The following is a 19,068-nucleotide window of genomic DNA, read 5'->3' as shown; positions in this document are numbered from 1 at the left end:
GAACACTGCTGGCACTCTGCCTGGACATTGGCAAAGCTTTAGAAAGTTCTAGATAGGAAAAAGAGAGTCCAAATGGAAGCACGGGTGAGAATGGCTAGCTCCTTCTACTGAGCCTCTTGGCTGGAAGCCACCTGAACCTTAAGCCTCTTCGAATCAAGAGGCCCCAGCTCCGGGAGCTGATGGGAAGGGCACTAGGCTCAGAGACCCAGTGTTCATGGTGCCATCTTTCCCAGAAACCTCTGTCAGGTGCGGCGGGGTAGGGGTAGGGGTGGACGCAGGAGAGAAAGTTCCGAACGCTTGGGTCTAACTGGGGAGGAGTGCAGCTTTACTGCCTCTGGTCTCCATAAGCCCTTCCTTCCAGAGACGGGTTTATCCCCATTTAAGGCTCCTTCCCTCAGAGACTGCTCCCCACTTCACCATCAACCAGGCTCTAGACAGAGTCCAGGTTCATAGCCCAACAGGGCTGCTCCAACCGCCCCCTCCCGGAGCCTCCTCACTCTACACCCACCAGCCGCTCTGTGCATGCTGCTTGCTAGATGTTTAAGGCAGGCCCCCCCCCCTTACCCCCAACCTACTGCCATCCCATTTCATTGCGGGGAGCAGGGGGGGGCGAGAACTAAGGCGCGAGGAAGAGAGACTGTATGGAAATGACTAACTGGCTTTCCAGACCTGCTGAAAGCCCCCTGCGCCCTACTCTTTTGGAGCTATCACCAGCTCCCCCCTGTGCCTCAGCTTCCCTCTGCCTCAGGTAAAAGAAAGGTTCTGGCTGAGGTGATCCCTGATATTTTCAGTATAGCCAACCTTTGCCTCAGGCCTCCCAGCAATCAGCTGTTCAACAGAGGTGGTGGTGGGGAACAACATCAGGAACACCAGGCTAGGACACTGAGGAATGCCCCTAACAGTGACAGGTGGGAAGAAAGGCAGGCAGGGTCTGGCGCCTCTCCCAAAACCTCGCTCTGTGTCAGGGGCCTTCACTGGGGGGAAGCGGCTAGGGCCCTGAGCCTGTTTCCTCTCTGCCATAGGGCAGCCTACCCATCCTAAGGGACATGGATGGGTTAAGGAGGAGATGAGGTAACTCACTCACTCACTCACTCACTCACTCACTCACTCACTCACTCACTCCTTCCTTCCTTCACATAGCATGTGAGAATAGCCTAGGAACCACAGATCTGCAGGGGAAAGACCCGGACTGGTCTAGGTCGAAAGCCCTAGAAGCTGAGATAAGCAGGTCCAAATCAGACCAGAGTCTGTATGAGAGAGCACCCTGCCAGTGGTCCTGCAAAAGCCTCGAGGCAGGAGGTGGATTCGCAGCCATTAGAGTCGGGGAAAGAGAAAGGAAGGGGCTGGAACAGCAGGCTGACATGGCCTGATGAGAGCCTGATGAGAGACTGCCTGTACTCGGGTGCCAGGGAAGAAAGAATGGGGAGTTGATGGATGGTGAAGAGGACGCACCATTTGAACACCTACTATGTACCAGGGGAGGGCCCCCCTGCTGACATGATCGGTTTCCACTGTGTTCTGCCTAGCAACCCTGGACTGGCCTACTGGGTGGGCATGGAGGAATAGAGTCATCCTTGGACACTGGGTGGGGAGGGAGCCACATGGAACAGTGCATGTGTCTAAAGCCAGCTGCCACCAGGGTCAGGGCTCCTAAACATGGTCAACCTTTCAGAAGTTGAAGGAGTGGGAAGGCCTGGGTCAGAACTTGATCCCCCTGCACCCCACCTCCCCATCAACATGTCCCACTGGTCCACAAAGCATCCAACTTACCCCCACCTCGGATCTGTAGCTCTCGTACACATCAGGACCTGGTCTCTCACCTAGCTCTCTTTTCTCAGCCACCTTCCATGCTAGGCTCTTGACATTAGGGCACTGGGGCACAGAGGGGCCCTGCACTAGCCCAAAGTCACACAGAAAAGGACAGCAGAGCTAGGACACAGACAGGCCATGAGACAGCTGTCTGTGTTCCCTTACAGGGCTTCTGCCCCTGAACTCCCAGGCTCCTAATGCTGACTCCAGCTGTCTTTATTTTCTTCTGGAAACTTCCATAAGACAGTCCCCATTTGCAGAGTTCTGTGAGGCAGGGTCCAGAAACACCTATGTACACTGGCTGTGATCCCTCTGCAGCCGCTGGTCTCTCTGCTGGCTCTCAGTTGCCATCAGCCCTAAGCCCCAACCAAGAAAGGAGAGTAGCTGGGTCGGGCCTTGTATAGGCAAAAGAAGCTTCCAGCTCACCAGCCCGCCACCCCACCCACCCTGTGTGTGCTGGAAGGAGTCTGGCTGCTCCTAGGGATGCAGAGGCTGGGAGCATGCCCCTGGTGACCCCTACTATACTCTCCATAGGCCAGACTCTGGGCTCAGTGTCCTATGGGTCCCTTATAGCACCCAGTGAGAGTCAGTTCTCAGACCAAGACAGCCCTGTGAAATGTCCCAGCTGTGGTGGGGTTCTGGGGCGCAGGCCTTTGAGCTGGGGCTCAGCACATATGTGAAGCCCCCTGTGTCTTGGCTTGGAGGAAACAGATGGGAGTTGGGGTGGTGCTGTGTGGACCCTACCTGTGTCCTCACTGCCTTGAGGTGTGCAGGAAAAAAAAATGAGCTTCAGTGTCCGCAATGAAGGCAGATGTCTCTGGAGCCCAGAGAGACGGCAGGAACTAACTCCACATTGGCTCGGCTCCTGCCTGTCCTGATTCCTTATCATCATCTCCTACCCTTCAGCCCACTGCCCGGAGTAGAGGTCATTTCCTGCTTGTTCATGGAGCATTCAACTTACCCGCCCCCCCCCCCCACCTCCATCCCTTCCCCTCCCCCCCTAGACTCTCACCTAGCTCTCTTTTCCCAGGCATCGTCCATTCTATACCCTTGCTATAAGGATACTGAGGCCCAGAGAGGGTGAGCACTAGCCCAAAGTCACACAGGTGAAGGGTGGAAGAGCTATGTCATGGGCAGGCCTGAGGGGCTTGTGTGGACCTCTCTTCAGGAAAAAGCCACCCTTCCCTGCTCTTTGAGACACTGCAGGCTGGACATAACCCTGGGCCGTGCACCCCGGTTTCTACATCAACCTTGTTGATTCCCCCCCACCTCACAACACCTCCCATACCAGATCTGTGTGGCTCAGCCCCCATGCCAGCCCTGGGCTGGCATTCCCACAGCAGCTTCTGGGTGGCATTAAGAGCCCGACCATAAAGAAGGCCAGCTCCCTGTGCTCCCTGCCTGCTGTCCCTGGAATCCACCTTCCTGAGCCAGGCCAGAGATAAACCTTTTTTTTTTTTAAATCCTTTTTGGCAGGCAGTGCACATGGGTCTGTGTGCCCTTATCTAGCTGTAATCCAGATGGTCTGTGGCAGCCCAGAAGGCTGGGTGCCACGAGGGGCTGTGGTCACATGACGATCTTGTGGTAGGGACTGGGTGGTTACATCGTTCTTAAGGTTAGGGGTGCTATGCTGATCCCCAGTGTAGAAGCCAGGGCGCAGGGTGGGGGGTAATGTGCCCAGTTAGCTTGTGACAAAGCTGAGACTCAAACCAAAGTGGCTGGCGGGGAATAGAAAGGGCTCTAAGCTTGGAGTCTGAACACAGTTTCGAGTCTCAGCTCTGCCACTTCTTAGCTGTGCTGCCCTAGGTGGCTCACCCCTTTGCCTTTCTGAACTTGGACCACCCGGATGCTCTTGTCACTGAAGACCATGGTGGCACAAAGCTGATACCACATTAGGGTCCTCTCCTTCCCCCTGGACAGGAGCAGAGCCCCGCAGAAATCAGCTGCGTGCCAGCCGAGCAAAGAGCCCCAGGAGGGGCCTGACAGGGAAGCTCACAACCACACCCTTGGGTCCCTCCCCCTCTACCCACCAAGACACCCGGTCTAAGGAGTATGGCTAACACCTCTTCTTGGCTGAGCACAGCCCCCTCTGGCCCATGGGGTTCCAAGTTCTAGAATGGTCTCACAGTGGCACTATCTATAAGAGACCTGGAAGGGAAAAAGATGAAAATGTGTCTCAAAATGGCCAAATGCGGGAGCCTCCTCGGCTGTCAAAGCAAAGAGCGGTCACACCAAACGTCCCAGGCTACCCTAGCTGTGCAAAGCCAAGGAAAACACGTACATTCCCAAGACTGAATTCAGATGGACACTCTTTTACAAGGCTGAAGAGAGCTATAAAATGTATTTCTACTGGATATATCAGAAGACAGCCAGCTATGACAAGGCCCACAGGGGAAAACAGGGGACTCTGGGAGGGACGCACAGCAGCCAGCATCTGGCAGGGATATTTGCTGTATCACTGCCTAACAACAAATGAGTAACAGTTGAGGGTCCCGCATGGATTTAAATGAGAAAGAGCCAGAAGCCAGGGGCTGCAACAGATCTGACTCTATGGTCTAGGTCCCTCAAATAAAATATAAAGCAATATAGAAAAGGCCTACAGAAGAACCAAGACGGGGGCTGGGGAGCCGGCTCAGTGGATAAAGTGCTTTGTCATGCAAGCACAAGGACCTGATTTTGGAAATCTGGTGAAAAAAGCCAATTCAGTAGCGGGTGTTTATCATCCCAACACTGAGGAGGCAGAGACAGGTGGACCCCCCTGGAGCTTAGTGGCCAGCACAGCTGAATTGGTGAGCACCAGGTGAGTCAGCGAGTGACCTGTTCTCAAAATCATAAGATGGGAAAAAACAATCAATGAAAAAACCAATATTGAACTCTGCCCCCCACTCACATACACAAACACACACACACACACACACACACACACACACACACACACACACACACACACGCACATGCTAAAAAATAAAATATAAATGGTCATGTCTCCAGAGTGACAGGCAGGCACACAGGGAACACTGGAACCCCACTGAAGTTGTGATACCTGGGCCCAGGCTCAGAAGCTCTGATCCCAGGAGGGACTTGTCCTCCAATGATCCCTACCCTCCTTCAAGTGAGCCCCAGAACCCTGTCCTTTAGGAGACTTTTTGGTGAGAGACTCCCTGCTTGCTTCCTTACCTGTCATTTGGGGCCACCAGTAACAAATGTCCTCATAGCTCAGCGCTTTGGTCTCTCGTGTGTGTGTGTGGGGGGTGTTCTACTCTCAGAGCCCAGGTCACCTGTTATGTGGCCCCCCTGAATAACCTAGGAACACCTGGCCTCTTGAGAGCTTTCTCCTTGCTCTGTAAATAGTCCTTCTCAATGCTGGGGAAAGCAGAGGCCTGATTGCCCACTTGGCTCTCCAAGAATTCACAGCCCAAGGGGTGGGACACCTGAACAGATGCTGGGAAGAAAAAAATCTGGTTCTGCAGATTGTTTGGAGGGAAGGAGGGAAAAAAATAGCCCCCATTGGTTCTCCTGAGGATCATGTGACTTGCCCACAGCCCAAGGGGACCTTGTAGATTACTCTAAGACCTGCAGGAAGGGAACACTATTCCTAGCAGACGTCTTCTTTTGGGTCCAGGCTGGCAAGAGACAAGAGTGGCTGGCCAGCTGGCTGGGTGGTGCTCTGGGGCGAGGGAAGGATGCCAAGGATGCCAACGAGCATGGCTGATCAGCTTGGGACCTCAGGCAAATGAGGAGCCTCTCCCAGCCTCTGTGTTCCCATCTGTGTAATGGGATGGTGCTCGGGTCTCACAGTTTAGTGTCCATGCACTGAAGGTTTTAGCTCCCGCTTGCCACTTATTGGGAGGTGGTGGTCAGTTAAGAGGTAGGACCAAGTGGTCCAGCCACTGAGGGGTGTGTGTAAAAGGGGTGCTGGGACTCCAGTTCCTCTTCATGCTCTTCCGTTCCCAGGCAGGAGGTAAAGGTGTTCCCTCTACCACATATCCCGACCACGATGCTCTGCCTTAGCCACGGGGCCGAATAACCGTGGGCTGATGATGCAAAATAAGGTTTCCTTGATTTAAGTTCCTTGTCTCGGGTAATTTGTTGCAGCGTGGGAAGCAGCTCCCTGGACACGGCTGATCACAGTGCCGGGAGGGTGGCTGTTGCAGATAACGGGGGTGGGGCGGGGGGTGGGGGTGGGGGTGGGGATATAGGGCACGGGTAGGAAGGCGATGTCGCTGTCCCCAGATCTGCTCTAGCTCCAACACTGATAGTCTAATCAGAAGCCAGGCAACTTTTCCTGTAGAGGATGGGTCACTAGGTCTCTGTCCTCTAACCTGTGCTCAGGAAGCGGCTACGGACAGAGCTAGTAAAAGACGGACGCTGTTGTTCAATAAAGCTTTATTAACACAAGCTGTCAGTCCAAGTTTGCAAGCCCTGGTCCAGCAGGCCCTCCACTCCTGGGGGTTGGTGAGAAGTGCCTGGCTACATGCTAACAGCTCTTGGGGTCACAGTTCCCCCTTGTCTGAGTGTCTGCAGGGTTGAGCTGCCCTAGGCTGGAGTACCCCTTGGAGGATCACGCTGAATCCAGGGGGGAGAGGAGCGACAGTGCCAACTATAACAAACCAAGTAACCAGGGCGGCTAATTGACAGCGGCTGCCGCTCCAGCCGGAGGCTTGTCATCTATGATAAAGTGAAGTTGCCTCTAGGCCAATCAACTTCAAATTTATGCAAATAGGACCACCACAGAGACAGCCCCATTCCCTTACAGTCATAGCCAGTCTCTCAGCTGGCCTGGAGGAATGTGGCCACTCACACACATCTGCTCCCAACCTGGTCCGTGGCTGGGATTAATTCGCCTCCCCCCCTGCCCCCCCCCCCCGCCCACTCACACTCCCCAAAATTGGTGCAAAAGCTGCCACCACAAAACAGGCAAGACTTGAGTGTTTCTCTCAATGGTGACAGGTCACAAATGAATTGTGACCTGGCCACTGGCCGCAGTGGGCCAGGCCTACCTGTTCTCGGTAACTGTCATCCAGGATGGTTTCTTGGGAGGCATGACTGGATACAGTGAGGACCAGGCACTTCCAAAGTCTCTAAGATCCCCTTGGTGAGGACATGTAAGCTCTCACTGAACAGGCGATGGCTCTTCCTGCTGGCTTGCAATCCTGCAGCCCCTGGAGCTGCAAATGTGTCAAGCCTCCCCAAAAATTACTCAGCAGCCCAGACCCCAAACTCCTTTATATTGGATGTCTACCTCCCGGACTTGCCTTTCACTCCAGGATGAGATACTGGGCTGAGGGGTGTGGGGACTGTGGAGTAGGTAAAGGACAATTCCCCATCCATGCCCCTAAAACAGACACCAGCTAAGACACAAATGTCCTGTCTGAGCCCCTACTACGTGAGGGCCTCATGCCTCCTTACCCACATATGGCTGGGGTCATTGGCTCTAGTTAAGAGCCTCCCTCAGGACCAGACCAAGCCTCTGATTGTCTCAACTAGAAGTGGGAGACATCCAAGGACTTTCTTTTCCTCCAGGTGCCTTTCCTCCCCGCCCTCCCCCCTCCCCCCCCCCACACACACCAGATCAGACCTCAGCACTCCTGCCCCAGGGGTTCCCTCCTCTGTCCCCTCACAGCAGAGAGAGCATCATCTACTATTTCATCTTTCACTGTTCTCCTCAACACCTACACACACACACACACACACACACACACACACACACCAAATGGAGACCAGAGATCTAGTCACATTGGAACAAGAGCAGCCCAACAATGCATCATCCGTTGGAGGGTGCTGGGTCTGCCCCTCCTCCCACTTCCCAAGATGCCAAGAGGAGATGATGGAAGGAGCAACCAACAACTCACCCAGCTTTCAGGGCACTCACCTTGGGCAACATACCTGGGGAGTTTATTTCGGGGGGGGGTGGATAGCTCACCTTAGGGAAACTTATCTTAGAGACTGTGCCTGTCCATTTTCACTACCTTGACATAATTTAGAGTTTTCTTGATGTTTGATGTGGGAGGGCTCACAGTGTGTGGTTACCCCCCTGAGCAAGGGGTCCTGGGTTATATAAGAAAGCAGATTGAGCAAGCCAGGAGGATCAAGCAAATAAACAGAGTTCCTCCATGGCCTCTGCTTCTTTCCCGGTTCCAGGCTCCTGCCTTGAGTTCCTGCCCTGACCTCCCTCAGTGACAGAATGTGACCTGGGGTGTGTGAGCTAAAAAAAAAAAAAAAAAAAAAAAAGCAAGCATTTCTTCTTCCTGTTGGGTTTAGCTCAGTGTTTTATCACAGCAATGGAAAGCAAACTAGGACAGAAGCCACCTTGGGTGGGGACCTGGGGGGCAGGGCTCATCGTGGACACACAGAGGGCAAGGTGCCCCCTTGGCCGGCCCACCCTAGGAGACTTGCCCTTTTCCAACTGGAAGGTGTCTGGTTATAACGAGGAAATTGCCATGTCTTGTGGCCTTGGTTGATGTCTGGGTAAATAAGCATTTTGGAGGACTAATTATCGTTGCTTTGGGGGACTGCGGGCTCAGAACTTTCTTCCACCCGGGAGGTAACACCAGAGGCTTGGTCTGCAAAAACTCAAGAAGAAGATCTGGCAAGGGAGCATGCTTGTAGAGGGTGACCACAGCTACAGTCACTGAGGACAAAGTGAAGGCCATCTGGGAGTTTGGGAGAAAGGACCCTATACACATGACTTAGCCCTAAACATAGGGTGCCAACTCTGGCATGACGTGGGAGGCTTGAGGGTGAATTTTTTCCTTGGAGCTGTCTGTCTCCCTGCTGGCCCTCTGTGTGTGCTCTGGGAAGGCAAGGAGCAGCCAGGGCCACTTGTGAGCCTCAGAGGAGGACACAACCCTGATCTGAGACGTCGCCCCTTACAGGGGGACACACATCCTGTGGCAGATGAGAACTGGACCCAAGTCTCAGACTTCCTGGCACGGGGCTATCTCTACACTGCCTCCAGCCAATCCAGCCCCATCCACATGACTCCTGAGTAGCTCAGGGTGGGTGCTCATATGCTTGGGGGCTCAAGGGCTCCCTGGGCTCTGACATTAATCCCACTGTCATCTAGGGAAACAACTTCCTGTCCCAGGGACTGGAATCCATAGAGTCAGAGACTAAACAGAAGTTTAACTACTTCCACACAGTGGAACAAGGAGGAAAAGACTGCCCTGAGCACCTACTGTGCGCCCACCTCTACAAATCTTGGGACCTTAAATATTCAAAAGAAAGGGCCCATGCTCTCAGTTTTGAGAAGAGAAAACTAAGTCCAGAAAGATGATTTTTCCAGCAGCTGAGCTCCTGGGACTTAGACCCAAGCTTGTCTGATCTCCACAGTACAGAATCTCTCTGAGCCTTGGCTCTTGGCTTTGGACTTTAGGGAGAAAATGGGGTTGGGGGAGGGGGAAGCTGCCAGTCCCTGAACCAACCAGCTTCCATCACCAGGAGTCGCCTCCCACTCCTGTGACCGAAGAAAGAGCTGGAGCATTTGAGCCACTAGCGTTCCCACTGCCCCGAGGTGCCTATAGACACCTTCAGACACATCCCTACAGCCCTTGAGGCCCCTTGGGGGAACACTCAGGCCACCAGGGAAGTGTCAGCTTTCTGGCCTGCTCTGGCTGTGGGGTGTTAAGGAGAATCCCACCCCCCCCCGCCCCACCCCCGCCCCACCCCCACATACCTGGGAAAGAAGGTAGCCACAGATGTGGAGGCTCTAAGCCTTCCAAGCCTTCCCCTTGGCCTCAGAGAAAAGGCAGTGGAGACTGATTGGGCCTCCCCCACCAAGAGCAGCATGACCAGGAGTGAGATAATCAAAGCCTCATTTTTGTTTCTCCTGCCCTCCACTTGCCCTTCCACTCACTATTCGGATCAGAACTGTTTACTGAACAACTACACCATGTGCCCCCATCTTAGGGAAACACAACAGACTAAGTGGTGGGGGCCATGTGCCATCCTGAGTCCCTGGTGGACAGGGCCTTGGCCCAGTGAATGGGCAGGGGACCTGCTTTTTCTAGGGGCTACCCCTCCAGGTGCCTGGGGAACACAAGGCCCACCATGGCTATCTCGGGGGGGGGGGGGGCTGTGCCTGTGTTGATTCCCTGAGGCTGAAGCAGGCTGACACCACTCAGAGAGCCCTCAGGTATCCAGCTGGAGGTGGGTGTAGAGGAGGCGGCCGTGGACAGGGAGGGCATGAGTGGACTATTGGGAAGGGAGAGAGAGAGGCCTGGCTAGCCTTGGCCAGGTTACAAATAAACTCCAGCCCAGCAGCTCCCAGCCGTGCCGGAGGGAGAGAAAATAGCTTTCACACTGTATTTGCTGATTTTTTTTTTCACTCTGCTGCTTCTAAATCGATCCCGAACAGATTGTCCGATTGTTTGGATTTCAGGAGAGAAGTCACTCGCCTTTGGCTGGTCTCTCTCCTGGTGACATTCTCTCTCCCTTCTCTTATAGCCAGGGTTTAGATGGACACCCAAGGCTGTCCTGGGCTCATCCTGGCACTTGGGACCTGCAGGTGATAGGTGAGGGACTTAGCTCCAGAAGGGATCGTTCTACGCCCCACAGGGACACCCCTGCCTAGGGATCCATAATGACATGATGTCCATGGTAGGATATCTCTGCTTCCCGAGGAAGGACAGGACCCCCTCCCCCAGGTACCTTCCAACTCCTTTGTCCAGGAGAGCACTGTTAGGTGTGGAGCTGAGCCATAGACACAAAAGACTGTGTCAGCACTGTGGACTCAGGACCCACAGCAGGCAGGGTTGCTATGCACCCTCTTAGAGGCTAACAAGACCATTTTGCACAGAGCACTGGGTCATCTGTCTTTCTAGGATGGGTTGATTAGTAATGCCTGCTTTGGGCACAGCAGTGGGTGGTTGTGACATTCAGGCCATTCTAAGTCTACAGGGTGAAACTAGAACTCGATGATGTATCTGTGTGGGTAGGGTAGGAATCCTATGGCCCCTGACTCCATTCAGCTTTCCATGGATGCCATGGGATAGCCAGACCACAGTGTGGCCAGCGTCCCAAACTCAGTCCTCAGTGCTCCACTGTTGCTCCTTTTGCTTCTCTAACATCTCCAGCATCTGAGTTGCAGCCTCTTCCAGGCAGGCTTCCTTGATGCCTCTGCCCCTACCAGACAGAGTTGTTCCATATCTGTCAGGCCCAACATCTGTGAATCTCCTCACAAGTACTCACGCCTCAAGGTAGAGGGGGTGACTACAGCACTCAAGGAGGCAGAGGCAGGCTGATCTCTGTGAGTTCAAGGCCAGCCTGGTCTACAAAGCCAGTCCAGGACAGCCAAGGCTAACACAGAGAAACTCTATCTCAAAAAGGGAAAAAAAGAAAAAGGGAGAGAGATGGTGACTATCCTAGTCCCACCAGAGGCTCTGACCCTAGAGGTCAGTCAGATCAGAAGAATCCATGATACATGAGACAATTGGCCTTCCTAGTCCTGTTTCTAGCATGGAAGCCAGGCTTTGCCATTACAGCTCTTCTTCGTCTGTCTTATACCCTAGGCAAAGCCAGAACCACACGGAGCAGGGTTCTGAGCCTCTTCTACAGGCCTGTCCCTTCCCCTGACTGGCTACTCTGTCTAGCTCTCCCAGGCATTTAGGTAACAGGAGGTAAGGAATGAACCAACCCTTCGCCCTCAGCATACTGATGTAGATCCACTTTACAAAGATGGAAACTGTGTTAAGAGGGGGAAAGGGCACCAAGTGAGGCCACCACAATGACGGTGGGTCCAGGGTGGAGACTGTTCTCCCTTCCTTCACCTACTGACCAAGGCATTCTTCTCCCACTGGTGCGAGGGGGAAACTGGCTGGGCTCTGGCTAGAAAGACCCTCTGCTGGGACTGGCCATGAACTTGAAGGTGGGTGCTATTTGCAGAGTGGCAGAAGAGAGCTGTGGTCACAAGGGGGCATCTCCCAGCCACGGGGGTTCCAGGGGTGCTGGCTAGATTGCCCAGCCCTGTGGTTGCTTTTCAGCATCCCTGACTTCTACCATCTCTTTTCTTCTCTGTGCCCTAGGCTCATGAGAAGAGCTGGTATCAAAGACTGTGTGGCACTTCCTGCTGCATCATGATGCCCCTAAACCTCGTATGCTTCTGTCACTGCAGCTCTGAGACCAGGCTTCTCCTCTGGTTTTGTTCCCTAACAGGCAGCAGGTGCCCTTCGAACACAGTGTCTTTGCTCCCAGGGCTCAGACAGTGACGGCACAAGGCTGCCTCTTGCATGCTGGGAAGAAAAGAGTCAGAGCTGCTCCAAGGTGATGAGGAGGAAGGAAATTCAAGCTGAATATGACTCTGTCCAGCTGCAGAGCCAAACTCTCAGACACCAAGGAGCCTGGGTCCCAGTGTAGGCCACTAGCCCAGACAACGAATAGCAGTGGAAGAGAGACAGGAGGAGGGCAGCCTCTGCACTAGCCTTTAAAGTTTCCCTAAGCTGCCCTGACATGAAGTTGTGGTGCTTCCCTCTGCCATGATTGATTGATTCATTCATTCATTTATTCATTCATCCACTCATTCACTTGGCTATCCCTCTCTCCCTTCAGTCACAGCGAAGCTGTCCAACACGCTAGAAACAAAAGGTTTCTCCACCCAGAATAGAGAAGGCTAGCCCTGCCCTGACCTCTGTGGTACTTATGTCATCCATGACACCATGCACTGAGCCTAAATCCCACAAGAACCCTGTGATGAGGAAACTGAGGATCAGAGAGGAGTCAGAGCTGGCATGGGACAGAGGAGCCATCAATGGGACTGGTAGGGTGCCCAGCATGCCACACTCCCTGCCTTTACCCTCTCTGCACCTGGCTGGCTGACAGGAGTGGGGCTGAAACAGGGTCCCAACCCATAGCTACCTCTCCACTCTCTTGATCAACAGTTGCCATGGTGCTGGGACATGGATGACGCCGGGCTTCACCATATTTCACTGGTACTCCAGCAACAACTGGAGTATCAGTTGTGGATACCCCTGCTGCAGGGGTCCAGGCTCCATGGGCTTGCTTCTTCTGGGTCTCTTCAATCTTGAGGCAGCAGTGCCAACAGAGTAACAGTTTACATCACAGAGCTGGGCTTCTGAAAGAGCTGGCTGGGCACTGAAGGCAACAACAAATGCATTCTAAACAGTCACCCATTTTGCAGGTGAGGAAACTGAGGCTACAGGGCTACATAACCTACCCAAGGACTACCCCTGCACCCCCCCCCCAATGAAGCAGCATGCAGAAGACAGACTTGTCCAGAATGGAGCCCAGTATAGCCTCTGTGACTCCCAGGGTCCGTTGCCTTGGCGACAGGCCCCAGCACAGCAGCCGGGCTCAATCCCAAAAGGGTTCTGATTCCAGGCAGTTATACTCAGCAACGTCACATCCCAGACCTGCTCCCAGAAGCCTGAACCATCTAAACATCACAGGGGCACAAACAAGGCGATGGGCCTGTGGGTTTCCTGCTGTGCTGACGAGAGCGGCGATGATGCCAGCCTGTCTGCAGACTCACAAAGGCTCCGGCAGCTTGTTTCCAGATGTGCAGAGAGTGAGTCTGGGAGCACACAGTGGGCTTGGGGAGCCCCAGACCTCATGTCCTGAAGCCCAGGCTGTCCCACAGCCCAGGAGTGAGGTCTTCAGAGCCAATGTCTAAAGCTTTTCAGTTTAGTGTTGAGTTTCAATAGCAGCCTCTATGCTGCCCCCAACCCTCAAGGAGCCTACTCAGTCCAGGTGATGCTGTATCTGGCTGGGACTGGCCACCTTCCCTCCTGCTCTCAGGGCTCAGCTCTCCTTAGAGAATTAGAGATCTGCCTTTGACTGTCTGAGGGTGACGGGTGACAACGGACACAAAGGTCTAGGAAAAAACGTCACATGTCAGGCTAGATTGTAACAAAGGAAATGTATTCAAACCTGAAGATGTCACTTTGGGGCCAGGTCTCTGTGGGATGTACAGCATTCCTTCTAGAAACGTCCTTTGCCTCCTCATGCACACCCTTCAAGACACCAGCTAAAGCTCCCTTTCCCAACAGCCGCTCCCCCGTCCCCCCCCCCTGGCCCTTCTCAGGTACCTCTGTTATTTCTGCCTCCAGTCTGTGTAGCACAGCAGGACAAGTGGGTCAAATTCTCTCTGCCCTCCTCTCCGAGCCTGGCTCCAAGCGAGCAGAGCAGCGCGGGCGCTCTGGGAGCTGGGAGTGAATGAAGGCGCTAACTACCGCTTGTTCTTAGCTGGGTTCCAGCTGCAGGTCCCCCCACTAAGCCTCTGCGAAGCTGTCCCCATCGTTGCCGAAGCACGCCCAGGAGCGTGGACGAAATGCTGCAAGGCCGTCTGCCTTTAATTTGTGCTGATGTCTAAGAAAACGACATTTTATCATGAGCCCCTCGTGAGCCCAGGAGCTTCAGAACCTGGCACAGGAGTTGAACTTTCCCAGTCCCACTTCCCAGTGCAGGGCTCTCAGCCAGGGCAGCCATGTCCCTCCTCCAGCCTTCCCTCCGCCTGTTCCTAAGAGGCTGCCAGGCAGGAATAAGCAGATTAGGGAAGCTGGCTTTTAAGAGACCAAGATTGGTCTTGTTTTCCAGGGAAGTGTGAACAACAAAAATAATTTTTTTCTCTCTCTCTCTCTCCCAGGCCTCACAGAACTTAATTCACTGTTAAACGGGTGTCATCTGAGACGTGCAAGAACTATTTCTCTGTTCTCCAAGCTGTGTGTACCCATGTCTGCTGAAGTCAGCTGTGCAGACAAGTGAGGGCAGGATGCTCAGTGCCCCCACAGGAGGGCGAAAGCAGGGCGCTGGGCATGTGGTGACCTGTGTGCCCTATTCGTTGAGGCTTACTCGAAAATGCAGACAGATAAGTGTTCATATGGCTGGGGAGGGGAGTGTAGAAGTGACTCTCAGGAGATGGCCTGGGGCGGGGGCGGAAGAGGGATGTAGAGAAAGTTTTTTGTTTTTTTTTTAAATGAAGCATCTGCATCAGGCTCTGAGTGACTCCCACCATCACTGACTAGATAACCTTGGCTCTCAAAGACCTCCTGGGGACATTTCCCACTGTCCACATCTATTTATCAGGTTATGGAGGGAGGGGTCCACAGGCTCCAGTACTTTCCAAGCCAAGGTGTCCCCAAACTGCCAGGGACAGGTTAACTGAAGACACCCAGAGAAGGACACTGAATATCCTCAAAAGAAGAAAGTGGGCTGAGATGCGTGTCTATGGGGGCAACATCAGCAGAAGCAGGGCAGCCAAGGCAGCAAGGGCCCAGTTGTAAATGGTCTGTTCAGACAGCCAGTGCTGGATGAAGATTTGTCCCTCGTTGTGTCTAGTAGTCCCAAGATCCTTGTCACCCTCCCAGGGGTTATCATGTAAAAGCGGCCACAGCAAGGGGCCCTGGGGCGTGATGATTTTGCTGGAAGGAGGGGAGGGCAGGAAGGAGGGGAGGGCAGGAAGGAGGAGGAGGAAGAGAAAGGACCTCGGTCCAGCAGACCTGAACAGCAGCACCTACAGGGCAGGGGTCACACACAGCACCAAGGAGGTGTGACGGAGCAGGCAGAATAACCTCCTCACTCACACCTGCTGCTGAGCTTCTAGAATCCATAGGACAGTGACTGAGAAGTAACGCTCCCCCCCCCCCCGACCCCCCCCCCGCTGTGCTTAGGGCTCAAGAAGGTTAACTCTTTCCCTTGAGCACAAGAAGAGCTACATTCTGAGATCACTCCCAGGAAAGCCAACAGGATAACATGGCAAGAAGACCCCCAGTGGTCACTACAGCATCTGCAGATCCAACTCCTCCCTCTCCCTGAGGGTCAAAGGCAGGGTTCCAGGCAATGTGGCCTGGTCCTCAGTAGCAGGGTGCCCGCTGAGCTCTCTCATTAGCAGCCTCTCCCACTCCAGGTCCTTCATGAGTACAAAAGAACCAGCAAATGGACCCTCGAGGGCTCGTGTGAGAGTCCATAAGACGCTCGGCACAAGGCTGGGCTTCGCTCCGAACAATGGTCCTTCCCGACGCCTACCTCCTGGAATACCACTGTTAGAGTCTGTATCAGCAAAGTCTCTTCCTGCAGCCACAGGCCGCTGATACAGCGAGGCCTGGAGTCTACCTTCCCCCAGAAGCCGGGCCCCAGGCAGCAGGCAGCAGGCAGCGGAGGAGCTAGCCAAAGGCTACAGTTTTGCTAGAGGGCCACATCCTTTCTCTATGTACCTCTCCTTGGTCCTCGCCCCTGGGAGCCTTGGGACCTAGGAAGCTTTGCTCCAGACTGACCGCCCCCTACTTCCTCCCTATCTCCACCCCAGGCTGAAGATAGAGGTGTCTGTTGCTAGGGCCCTGCTGTGCCCCCTTCCTCTGCCCTCCCAGGCGAAGGAGGGGCTCCCCCCTCCCCTCTCCCCTCTTTCTACAACTTTGCTGTGGAGAGTTTATTTCCCTTCTGGCTGAATCCTCTCTGGTGCGCCCACCGCTTGTGCCCCATGATCAAATGGCTCATCAGGGCCTCTTCTCAGCTGCTCCCTTGAGGGTAATCAAGGCCCAGGCACGAGGCCAGGAAAGAAGGAAGGGCAGTGAGGAAACAGTAGATGGACAGATGGGTGACAGGTGAACAGGGAGTGGCCCTCAGCTGCTTTCCTTTTGGGCAGGTCCCAATCTCTCCCTCCCTCTCTCTCTCTCTCTCTCTCTCTCTCTCTCTCTCTCTCTCTCTCTCTCTCTCTCTCTCTCTCTCTCTCTCTCTCTCTCTCTTGCCTCCATAAAGGGCTGAGCAAGCAAAACTGCCCCCAACCTTAACCACGCCCCTCCTTCCAGCCCAGTTGCCTGAACAAGCTTCGGGCTGGATGGCCCAAGAGAGCACAGAGTCTGATCCCCAGAAGCATTCCTCCCTCACTCCCAGTCTGTATGTAGTTCTGTGGCCGCCTTGGTAGAGGCCTGCGTCAGCACTCAGCAACCCAGAGTGGCTCCGAGGTTAACGCTACCATCCCCCCACCCTCCCACCCCCCCACCCAGCCTGCCTGGGAAGCAGTGGTGGTTCCAGCCGGTCATCACAGCCCTTTAGCAGCTGAAGCAGGAAGATTGCAGTGAATTTGAAACTATCCTGAGCTGTATCATGAGCTCCAGGACATCCTGTGCTACAGTGTGGAAACCATGTTTCAACAAAAACAATAAAATTAAACTAAAACAAAATTTAAAAAGAAATCCCGTTCAGATGCTTCTGGCTCAGCTTGAGCTCTGAAGTACAGGGGCTGCTGGGCAACAGAACTTTCTAGCCAGCTCTGTTCCAGATTCTTTCTCCACCAGGACAGGCCTAGCAGGCAGCCCTGTGTAGAGGAAACAAAGTTCTCCCTAAGGAGGTCTCCCAGTTGGGGGAAAACCTAGGCTTTGGACAGCCCTGACCAGCCTGTGTTGATGGGATCAAAGTCAGGTTAAAATGTCTGGGATTCCGTCGGGATATTTCCAATCAGCCCCTACAGCAGACAGAAGGTAGGCGGGAGTCTCAAAGGTTCCCAGGCACCCTTGGGCAGTTGAAATCCAGCAAGAGAACAAAGAGGGACTGAGGGAGGAAGTTCTAGCTTGTCTGGCTCCGGGTGGAGCCCAACTTGCAGGATTGACAGCATTTAGAGTCACAGAGTGTCAGTGACCAAGGCATCTTAGACAGCATCCGGGGAAACGGGTCCAGAGACCCACCTAGGGTCACACACATAGCATTGCTGTTCACGGGAACTTCACGAGCCTTGTTCTCTGGCTCACAGCAGCTTCTGCTGATGGGAACCACTCCCCTTCTATCTTATAGATGAGGACGCGACTCAGAGGCTCAGTGGAGTTGAGAGCCTTGCTCAAGGTCACACGGCCTCAAGGGAGGCCCCTGTAGTTTCCCATGGAAGGCGTTTTTTCTCTTCTTATGCCAGGCTGGGGTTACCTGGCTGGAGCACCCAGTAAACCCAGGGTACCAGAAGACACAGAAAAGTCGGGGGCGGAAGGGGGGAGACACAGAAGAATGTTTACATGTAAATATTCTCGGGACAAATTATGTAACTGTGGTTCCCTGTCCCTTCATGGCCTCAGGGGTCTGACTGGGGCAGTAGGCACCCACTTCGGCACCCACTCGGGGACCCTAGTCTCGGGAACCCCGTCAAGAACCAGACTCTGTTAGGTCCATCAGGCAGTAGGCGCTGCTCCTTCCAAGGAGAACAGTTGGAGGCGCCAGGATGAGCTGCCCCCTTTCTTTCTTTTTCCCTATGGCTGGATAAGAAATACTAATACTAATAATGATAATAATAATTAGAATAAATAAAACCCGAAGACGCTGGGGTCTCGTTGCTATGACAACGGCCGGCGCTAATGAGCTTTTCCCGAGGCCGCCGCCCGGCTACCCAGACCCGGACGCGGGATCACCCTATCGATCCGGCCCTGGAAGGCGGCGGTGGTTGAGCCTGGCGGGGTCCCGGGTATCGCCTAGCAGAGATCCAGGATAGCCAAGCGGTTCCCAGAGCGGATCCAGAGCTCTGCCCCACGCGCACTGACTCCCCAGCGGTCTGCGCTCCGCGGCTACTCCCAGCCCGGCCCCGCTGCGCTCTCGGCTGCGCCCGGCCCGGGTGACCACCACCTCGTCCTGCTCTGCGCTCCGGGCGCTCCCCGACGCTGTCCCGCCCGCGCTCCGCAGCAGTGCGTGGACCCTGCAACCCCGAGCCCGCTCACCTCGTGCTTGCGCCCGTCGCTCCTCGCTATGCAGCCGGGAGCCTGCGCCCGCGGGAGCCGCCTGCAGGGGCGCGGGGCTGCCCACGCGCGCCGCCGCAACAGTTGTCCGCCAGGCTGCGGGCGCGTGGGGCTCCGGGGCTCCGGCCGCACTCCGGCCGCTGCGCCCCACGCGCGTCCCGCGCCGCGATCAGCTCAGCCGCCGCGCCCTCTGCTGCCCCGCGCCAGCTCCGCCTGCGCTCCGCTTGCTGCTGCCTCTCTCTCTCTCTCTCTCTCTCTCTCTCTCTCTCTCTCTCTCTCTCTCTCTCTCTCTCTCTCTCTCTCTCTCTCTCTCTCTCTCTCCCTCCCCTTCCGCCCCAGTCTCTTCTCTCTTCTCCACCTTGCTCTCGCTCCGCCTTTGTTTTTTCTCCATCTCTCTCTTGTTCTAGCTCTTTACCCTTCACCCCCTTTTTCCTTCCTCTCTCATCCTTTCGTTTTCTTCCTAGCTTTTTACTTTTTCCTCCCCGACTCTGCCTCTCTCCCGCTTCTCTGCCCCTCCAGATTCTTTCTTCTCCCTCTTCCCCCTCAGTAACCTCTTCCACCAGGGGGTTCTCCTCAATTTCCCCCCCCCCATCTCCTT

At 54.6% G+C, this 19,068-nt stretch overlaps 1 protein-coding gene across 4 annotated transcripts in view; it reads right to left on the bottom strand.

Moving 5' to 3' along the window:
* The window catches only part of SHISAL1 (shisa like 1), a gene marked incomplete at its 3' end in the record, with an annotated part of 150,939 nt that overhangs the window by 42,923 nt on the left and 88,948 nt on the right, over positions 1–19,068 (bottom strand). Inside the window, exon 1 of one of the 4 annotated variants that reach the window (XM_084749822.1) lies at positions 18,453–19,062. The exons of 2 other annotated variants lie outside the window; for them this stretch is intronic. Of the gene's footprint in view, positions 1–18,452; positions 19,063–19,068 lie in introns of those variants that run through there. One more of the 4 variants, XM_084749824.1, reaches the window with a different exon arrangement.

The sequence above is a fragment of the Acomys minous genome (genome assembly GCF_964271855.1).
Source record: "Acomys minous genome assembly, chromosome: 12".
Lineage (NCBI taxonomy): Eukaryota > Metazoa > Chordata > Mammalia > Rodentia > Muridae > Acomys > Acomys minous.
Note: the sequence above shows the minus strand (reverse complement) of the source record. Positions and strands in the feature narration are given on the sequence as shown.